General features: G+C 42.5%; 1 long non-coding RNA gene across 1 annotated transcript; it reads right to left on the reverse strand.

The window, feature by feature from the left end:
• Positions 1 to 6,155: 6,155 nt before the first annotated feature.
• LOC132469951 (uncharacterized) lies at positions 6,156 to 6,824 on the reverse strand. The gene is made up of 2 exons (XR_009528528.1): positions 6,692 to 6,824; positions 6,156 to 6,360 (listed from the first exon to the last, which is right to left on the reverse strand). It is a non-coding gene; the product is annotated as an uncharacterized LOC132469951 (long non-coding RNA).
• Positions 6,825 to 7,755: the final 931 nt, after the last annotated feature.

Genomic DNA, 7,755 nt, shown 5'->3' on the forward strand with positions numbered 1-7,755 from the left:
TCCAAAGCGACTTACAATACATATATTTGTCAAAAGAAGTGAAACAATATATCGCTGTCAGTACAGTAAAGATGTTCATAGAACCAAGGGCAAGTACTAACAATCGCTAGGCTAACCCATTCCCTGTGTACAGCAATGCTAGCAGCTACTGCAGATGTTACACATTAAGTACTATGAATAAGTGCAATGTAGATTAAGTGCGTACAATAAGTGCGTACATTAAGTGCCAGGACATACAACATACAATGGTGGTCGGAAGGGGCTGGGTAGCTATGAAGAGTTGAGGTGAACTCACAGGTGAGCGACTCTGCGATCCTTACATTGGCAGGGAGCTCATTCCACCACTGAGTTATGTTGTTGTTGTTGACTTCTAACATGTCTCTGTATTTGCTGTTTAAATCTAACAGTAGTCTATGATTAATATATCGGTGGTAACCACTGTCTTGGGGGTATTGCAAAATTGCGCCAGCTGGAGATTCCATGGTATTGGATGTGTTTTAATAAAACACATCCAATACACGGAATGTCCGCTGGTGACGCCACTGAGGCTATAGTAGGCTAACGATCCTCTTAGCACCCTACGAGTACCTCTGGAGTCCTCGTTAGCTACGAGCGTTTTCCCGACGTTCGTTACCAACGATGCTTTCGGGAAACGGTGTGAAAACTGTACGACACTCGTACGACTCACTCTGCTGTTGTTTATTTCTTTGTTGATTTTTCTCCAAATGCAGAGGCTATTCTTGTCCCTTCTCTTTGCGGTCACACTGATCACAGTAACCATTTTCTCACTCAATGCGGTACACATATGCTAATGAGTCAAAAATAATAACCTGTCAAATTAACAAGACAAAGAAAACAATTATATAATAAGAGCAATAAGAACAACATAAATAATTAGAGGAATAATAATAATAATTATTATGAATCAAATCATATATAGTATTAATAACAATCCACATATTATCCTTTTTATGTTTATCGTGTATCACTACTTACAGTATATATTGTAGAAAGTGTCATATACATTTTGGGGCAACATGGCCAACATAAGCAGACACGATGATTGGTGAGGAAATTGGTTGCTATGGGAAACTCCCCGAATTCCAAATTCAGTTTAACTCGGCCTCATGGCCAGTAGAACCAATCATTCTGATTTAATGGATTTACTTTATCTGGCAAGACGGAAATCAATAAGGATCTCTGTTGTGAAAAGATATGCAGGACTAATGTTTTGCTGGTTATGGCCAAAATGACACGCATGGCCACAGTCCTAGACCTGGTGGTTTGCGTTGAAAAAAATCTATTAGGAAAGGTAATGCTCGATAGTCTGCCTCCCTGTTTTCTTTCTCATTTTGAGAAATAATGCATTCACTTTAGAATAACTTTAGAATCCTCCATAATTATATCTTCATTCAATTTCATGTTCAACTTTTCATTTTGGTGAAGTAAGTGTCTTCCCTGGGGCGCTGTCACACTAAATTTGTACCGGCGGCGAAAATTTTACCGGATACGTAATCAGTTGTCCGTTGCCCGGCAACAGACAACGCTAATGAATGTAATTTGTAAAATAAGTGTTATCTGTCTTGTCGCGCTCAATGAACGAGTTCGCGAATGTTCAAGAACCTTCCCACGTCATTCGACGCGATCGCCCGTTGCCAGGCAATGGGCGACGCGATCGTCTGTTGCCAGGCAAGTTTGGAATGGATTACTATGGATGACGTAGGCCGGTACAATTTTCGCCGCCGGTACAAATTTAGTGTGACAGCGCCTTCGCCCAGCACAACGAGCCTGAATTTTTAGTCCATGGTTCCCCGGTTGCTAAGCAGAAAAGTACATAATTTCGCCAATCAGCGTCGTTGAATTGTATGGCTTGTGGGCGCTCAAAATATAGCCCCCAACACAGTGCGCACCGTCCACTGCATGTAACCGTGCATTTGCCATTACCTCAGATCAGCAACATGGCGACTTTGAGTACTGCTACCACTGTTTCCCTGTGAGTTCAGCTACCCCCAAATTCAGTTAAGTCTTTGCTTATGAATCCCTTCGAAAGAAGAACATTTGCAGAAAAATTGCAAGTAAAAGAACTTGGACCAGAAAAGCCAGAAGTGAACATAACCCAACAAGCAAGAGAAAAGGATAGAGCCTACAAGAGAAGTTTTTCCAGAGTTCGGTTCAGGCTTGGCTAACTAGCTGTGGGTATGCTAATGCAATTTTTTGCTTTCCTTGTATACTTTTTTAAACAAGTGCGTGTGATAGTTCGTGGACACAGACAGGGTTGACAGACCTGAAACATCTGTCAGAACGGATTAAAAAAACACGAGCGAGCAAGAGTGCACAGAACAACTGTGTGAAGCTAGCCATGCTAGAGGTAAGCAACTTCCATTTATTCCACTAGCCTATATGGGGAGCGTGTCTATGTTCCCCGGGTCCTATGTTCCCCTCTTTGTATGAGACTGGGGAACATAGGACCCTTTTCCCAAAAAGGGTCCTATGTTCCCCGGTCTGTTACTTTTTCCACCATTACTGCCAAATTCCGGTGTTGTGTCGAGATCTGTTTCCCCGTCGAGATGTGTTTCCCCTAGTCCCCGCCCCCGTCCGAAATTACCCGAAGGGCGAAGGAAGCGCGCGTACACAAAAAGCTCGCCCACGAGCTGCTGTGCTCGTACCACAGAGGCACTTTGGAGAGAGCTAAGGTTCAAAACTGACTTTTTTTAGCGAGTTTTATCTGAAGATGTATTGTAGATTTCTATCAATAAAAAATATTATTTTTGTGAGACTTTTCATTTTGAATGTTATGGACTTTTGGAAGGAAGTGTGCTCATTCTTAATACTGTCAGATACTGTTCCCCCTCTGTTCCATGGGAAAGGAGGTTCACACATCTTTCAAATTCATACTGCTAACTTCTTTCACCATAACAGATAATTCCTGTGATTTTCAGGCTGATATCATTCAATTTGACCATTTAGAACAGGGGGAACGCATCCTGACAGCTTGGAATATTACTGTCAGATACTGTTCCCCCTCTGTTCCATAGGAAAGGAGGCTCACACATCTTTCAAATTCATACTGCTGACTTATTTCCCCACAACAGATAAGTCCTGTGATTTTCAGGCTGATATCATTCAATTTGACCATTTAGAACAGGGGGAACGCATCCTGACAGCTTGGAATAATACTGTCAGGATGCGTTCCCCCTCTGTTCCATAGGAAAGGAGGCTCAGACAAGCATTAAAGACTTTGATAACATTAAACAAAAAATAAATAGTGTATACTAACTTTTTAGAACGAACTGTTATTATTCAAATGCAATCAACACAAAATTAAATGGCAACATTTGCAATATTTAACACATCAACAAAAACATCAAAATAATTAAAAAAATGAAAAATAAACTGTCAATAGAAAATGTCTTATTTTATATATATATACATGAACTTCCTTTCCTTTCCTTTAGCATGCTGCACATAAAAATGTGTCCTCTGTCTTTGGCCTTCCAACGCATGCATGGTGAAACCACCGTCCACAGGCATCACAGGATATCTAGTGCAAAAACATTTCAACACTGCATGAAATATTTAAAGAAAACTTGGAAAGACAAATTAATATTGGCAAAACCTGCAAAATAAAAAAAAATTGTTTGCTGCCCATGATGGAATGTTTTTGGAAATATCTTCTTAATGGCAGGTGAAATACTGGCACTTGCATGAGTTAATGAGTCAAATAGATGCAAACACAGGACCACATTCTATACATAAAATACCTATGTCAGCTCTGCCTCTCCACTGTCATCTGCATTTTCCTCTCCACAGTTGAAGCAGAGGTTTGTCAGATCATAAAGTATTTGAAAGAGGGCAACATTTGTGAGGACAAGATGATTTCTTTTGAGTCCCCGGCAATTGTATTTTTTGTAATTTTCAGAGATAATAACCTGAGTAGTCAAAGATGTTTTCATTTACAACTTGTTGGGGATGGGGTTTAATATATAACTTACCAGATTCCCGAAGAAGAGTTGTGGCAATCTGCCGACGCAACTCTGCCACATCTTTTCGGCCAACAGGGAATTGTAGCTCTTCACCGGTCAAGATTTTCTCTATGAACTGATATTAAAAAACAAGTTATCATTTACCTACACATACAAATCTAAATATATAGTTTATCTGAGAAGCACCACTTTATATCTGCACATCATGGAGTAGAAAGGGCAATTCTTTTTCATACCTTGATGGCAAAAACCCCACAAGAGGTGCTGTCTGGTTGGTGTGGATGAGGCACTGTGTCACATTTCCATCTGGACACATTTATCCCTTTCTTCCTCATTCCTTCGCTCTAAAAACCAAAAATATGTTTAAATATAGTAACTTGATTTATTGACTTAAACTTCATATAATATTACCAATTCCTCAGTCATCAAAATAGAAGAAATAGAACAATGTTGTTCCAGGTAAAAACAACTATTGTCCTTCCCCAACAACCAGATTTTTCAAAGAAAATAATTACACTAATTTTGTGCCTATGCACTTGTGTAATATTCATCTATAATGTTGCAAGCGAGGACAACTTGGCATTGAACATGTTTGACATACATCTGCATTTAGTCCTTTAGTCATATCATGTCTGCAATTGCTCTCCTGCCCACCAGCAGTACTATGCTATTCTTCTGGCTGATATTCACGAGATACTTCACATACATGCTACATCTTTAGTAATATGTGACAAGTGGGTCATATTAAATCTGAAGCCATAATTAAAGTGTACCTTGTTACATCCTGGCACCTTTTCAGCTTGGCAGCAGTTTCTCCAAGTGAATCAGGAGTGTCTTTTTTTCAGATGGATACATTACCTGTATGCAACATAAAGACCTAAGATTATTGTACATACAATACGTTTGTCCACTATATTGACATTGAAAAAAAAGCTGCTGGGCATGGTCTTCAAAAATACAAAATAGCTCTACTGTATGTGGTATTAAACAAGAACTACTTTGGTATCAAGGTGCAAGATGAAGAGTTTACAGAGCTGAACATAAGTCTAAAAGAATACATCACATGATCTGTTACTGTATGTTATACTGTATGTAACGTGTCAATATGTGCTCTCAATAGCTGAAAAGTCAAAACTTACAACCAGGAACCAGTGATGGTGGTTCCTGACACCAAACAGCACTTCATAATGTGCGGGATTCCACTGAAAAAGTTTCAATACAAAAGCTTTGACTTGCAAGCCATCAACATCAAATTACTGTTACCAGAATATGTGACAAGACAGTCCGCAACTAACCCTGAATCGTGGACTATTTCCGTTCCATAATGAGGTCATTCCAAATGTATCAATATGAAGCGCCTTTCCCTTAGATGTGGCATTGTGTCGACACGCCAGCATGGCCAAGTAAGCATTTATGACCCAGTAAAATTGATTTGCAATTGTTAACATTGCTTAAAATGAACAGTTAAAATTACTTTAGTCAGACATAATCCACATATTAATTAACAGTAATAGGAATTACTTTTCAAATGTATTTTGGTAATTATATTTCACAAAAGATATTTTTTACCTCACTTTCAAGCTCCAATCCAGGTGCTGGTCGGCCAATGTCACAGTAAAACACCTTCTACAAACCAATTTTAGACAGCAGGACATTGGCCTTCAGACCGTCCCAGGCATCCTTCACACCTAGGGAAGGCAAGGCAAGGCAGCTTCATTTATATAGCGCATTTCATGCCCAGGGGCACCTCATTGTGCTTTACATAAAACAAACATAAAAAACATGTACATTGAATAATAAAAACAAAACCCAATAATAGTAAAAACATAATTTTCCCGACCACATCAACAACCATTTAACACTGTCTCTTCTATAGGTTCTTGTCATGTACAGTGCAGGGATGACTACATAAAAATCTAGTATGTTATGAACTGTGTTTTTTACATTAAAACTTAAATTTTTCAATATTGCCTGGGGCTGAGTCTGTGACTGCAGCAGAGCCTGACGCTGGGGCTGCTGCTTGGCATGTTGGTGGTGCCGGGGCTGTTGGTGGTGCCAACAGATTACGTGGCATTATTGGCTGTGGTGTTTTGTAAATTCGAAGGTGATCGATATTCACCTTCGGTAAGAACTGGTTGTCAGACTGCAGGTCTGCGCTCTTGGTCAGCTTCCCACCTTTCCTTTGCTGACTGCGAATATTTTTGCGCAGCACCTTGTCCCCCACCTGAAAACATGCCTGTTTTGATGATTTGGGCAATTTATATTTGTTTTGGGCTGTGGCTATGTTTTCCCGCACTAGACTATAAATTGCATCCTGCCTTTTAATGGCCTCCGACACCACCTCCTGGTCAAGGTCATTCTCCATGCCTATGTCAATCTGTAAAAGAGAACTTTAATTTTCATTTTTTTCATTGTTATTGCTTCGCTGTTACAGTTATTAGACTATATGTGGGAAAAAAATTTAAATGACATATTTCCAACTATGTCAACAAAATAGATTAGGTCCCCTTAAAGGATTTAAATGGACACTTACCTTCTACTAAAAACTATAGACTTTTCCTTGGTCACAAAATATTGATGTACCGAGCATATTACTTATTTATTGTATAGCGTGGAATAAACATTGACACTGATTCTCAATTAACTATATTTTTTCAATTTGTTATTCAAACTAAGAATTAACTGTAGATGTCCTACACTGAGCCAACCTTGTAATCCTCCGGAACCTCACTCGGGAGGCGGGCCTCTGTCCCAAACAGGAGGAAGAATGGGGAGAACTTTGTCGTCATGTGTTTTTTGGTCCTCAGCCCAAAAATCACAGCATCCAGATATTTGTCCCAACTCTCTCTCTCTCCTCGGTTGGACCGGGTTCCACGGACAAAACTCGCTTGGCCTTCGGGTTTTAGCCATGGCAGGCATTTATTAACAATCAACTTAAATCAGTCAAACAATGAAGGAGACGCGGTCTCTAGGGCCTCCGTGGGCCTCTAGGCTCTCTCGCTGCCACGAGCCCTTCCTTCCTGCACCCGAGCCCCTGCTGTGCTGTGCTGTGCTGTGCCTCCTTTTAAAATGGCTCCTCAGCTTTCGGCCAGGTGTCCCCCAATCACCCTGATTGGGGAGCCGAAAGGGCTGCTCTCTGTCGCCGGCTGGTGGGTGGGGGTGGTATACCCAGTCCTTTACAGTACCCCGGGCCCGTCCAGGCCGAGGTCTCCGTGGCGGGATGCCACACTCCTCCACCCTTTGTCCAAGCCCCAGGTAGCCGAGGGACCCGCCCAGGCTGGTATCTCGCCGTGACAGGGCGTCGGCTGCGTCGTCTCCGGCAGCCTCGTCTCCGGCAGCCTCGTCTCCGGCAGCCTCGTCTCCCGCCGCCTCGTCTCCCGCCGCGCCGGCGGCAGCTGCCTCTCCTGCCGCGGCGGCGACCGCATCTCTCCTGCCCCGGGACTCTAGTGCCGGGTCCCAAAGCCGGCGAAATATCGGGCAATCCCTCCCGATTAGGAACGGCACCGGGAGGTGTGGCACGACCCCTAGCCGTAAACACCCCCTGTGGTGTCCGGACGACCACGTGGCAGGTCTTGTATGTTCGTGTGTCCCCGTGTACGCATGTCACCTCCATGGGTGACCCTTCCCTTCCCACCGCCAGGTCGGGCCGGAGGAGGGTGACCATGCTGCCAGTGTCCACTATGGCCTGCGTCTGTTTGGACATCACCCTCGCAGGTACGGTTGGGCACCCGGACGCTTCCTTTGCCCAACATGTCGCCAGCATGCAGGGCCG

Source organism: Gadus macrocephalus, chromosome 12 (genome assembly GCF_031168955.1).
Source record: "Gadus macrocephalus chromosome 12, ASM3116895v1".
In the NCBI taxonomy this organism is placed as follows: domain Eukaryota; kingdom Metazoa; phylum Chordata; class Actinopteri; order Gadiformes; family Gadidae; genus Gadus; species Gadus macrocephalus.